The sequence below is a fragment of the Miscanthus floridulus genome, chromosome 15 (genome assembly GCF_019320115.1).
Source record: "Miscanthus floridulus cultivar M001 chromosome 15, ASM1932011v1, whole genome shotgun sequence".
Lineage (NCBI taxonomy): Eukaryota > Viridiplantae > Streptophyta > Magnoliopsida > Poales > Poaceae > Miscanthus > Miscanthus floridulus.
Genome location: NC_089594.1, coordinates 74,595,562 through 74,597,352, shown reverse-complemented (window position 1 = coordinate 74,597,352; position 1,791 = coordinate 74,595,562). Strand labels below are relative to the sequence as shown.

Below are 1,791 nucleotides of genomic sequence, written 5' to 3'. Positions count from 1 at the left end.
AAACTGGCCACGGGCCAGATTACGGCGCCGTTTGGAAGCCTACGCGGAGGGGGAGGGTAGCCCGACCCACGCGTTTTCCCCGGGCGCCGCCCCACGTCTTGAGACACTGGGCACGGTTCCCCGTCCGCTCGCGGGTCGCTCTGTCTATCCTTCGACGCGAGGAGGCGAGGACCGAGGAGGCGCTGCGCCCGCCTGGGGATGGAAGGGCGCGAAGGAGGAGCCGCTCCCTTTGCTTCCTGACGACGACGACGACGCGCGCCAGCACGACACCGTGGCCGCCGATGCCCGGTGCACGTCCAGCAGCGTCCGCCGGGCTCCGGCGGGATGCGGAACGCCGGCGCCAGACCCGGGGGCACCAGCGGCTGCGACAGAGGGGTCAGCTCGTCGTCGCCTGGGAGCCCCGACTCCCACTCCATCACGCGCCCGTCGTCGTCGTCGTCGTCGCCGCCGCCGCCGTAGCACACCATGTGAAGCTCGTAATCGTCCACCGCCTCCTCGCCCAGCCGAATCGATGGATGGATCCCCACCTACCCTACACACCTGCCTAATCCAATTCGAATCCCAAATCGATTCAGCAGCACAGGCACAGCAGCAACCCCAGATCAATCAACCAATTCCCATACAGAATCGAGCAATCCAGCGACGTCTCCATCGATTCAATCGCCGGCGGCGGCGGGTGAGAAGAGATAGGGACAGGGACGGAGATATTTGTGTGGGCGTGGGGAGGAAGAGAAGAGGAGCTGCTGCCAAACAACGACAAGAAAACTCCCCCACAGGTGGTAATCTTCACTGGGGCAGATGCGGAATAAAAAATCCAAATAATTCCACGTGCAGGGTTATCTGCCTAGGGTTAATTGGCCTCCGCTGCCAAAGCAAGCCTTAAGGGTTGCCGCATTGCATTTAGACAACAACAATTTCATAAATTCTCCTACTCATCTGAACCGAAATTTATCTCAATCTCTTCAAGTGATATAGAACAAGGTGTCACCTAAAAATAAGTAAAAAAAATGTTAGCAGAGGACAAGACATGTAGTCACTACTGGAAACACAGTAGCTTTGTCGTGTGTCTTGGGCACACGGTAAAGCCCCAAAAAAACACTCGGTAAATAGCCACACGACAAATACAGTGCCGACAAACGTCTCTTTGCCGAGTGTTTTTTGGTCGGACACTCAGCAAAGACTTTGTTGAGCGTTGAAACAAACGTTCACTAAAAAAAATAACGTGACAACGCGGAGACGGTCACTACGCTTTTGTCGAGTGTCTAGCCAGCCTCGGCACTCGACAAACATGTCCTTATTTGCCGAGTGCCCCGGTCCTTACACTCGACAAATATGCCTGTCTTTGCCGGAGTGTCCATGCCCTGACACTCACAAACATGACTTCTTCGTCGAATGTCACGACCTGTACGCTCGACAAGAGACTGTCCCAGATATATAGACGTTGGCTTCTTTGCGGCGGTGAATGACCCGCTCCGCCGCTTGCCGGCCATGCCCACCCCGCTTGCCGGTCGTCCCCCAAGGCCGCGCAGGCCGTGCCGTCGTAAGCCCAGGCCGTGCTCGCCGTGGCTGGGCTCCACGACGACGACGTGCCCGCCCAGCAGCACGACCTCCACGACGACGAAGTAGCTACACCCTGACCTAGTCACGCTCGTCGTTTGACGCCGTCCGCCGAGGCCGTGCTGAGCACTCCGCCGTCCGCGCCGTCCATGTAGGCCGCACAAGGCGTGCTCGCCGCGTCGCTGTTCGCCGAGATGCTCTCGCCGCGCCGCTGTTCGTCCAGGCCGCGCCAAC

At 58.9% G+C, this 1,791-nt stretch overlaps 1 pseudogene; it reads right to left on the bottom strand.

Annotated features, from left to right (window-relative positions):
• Positions 1 to 144: 144 nt before the first annotated feature.
• On the bottom strand, positions 145 to 1,490 carry LOC136507668 (transcription factor PCL1-like; annotated as a pseudogene).
• Between the last annotated feature and the right edge of the window lie 301 nt (positions 1,491 to 1,791).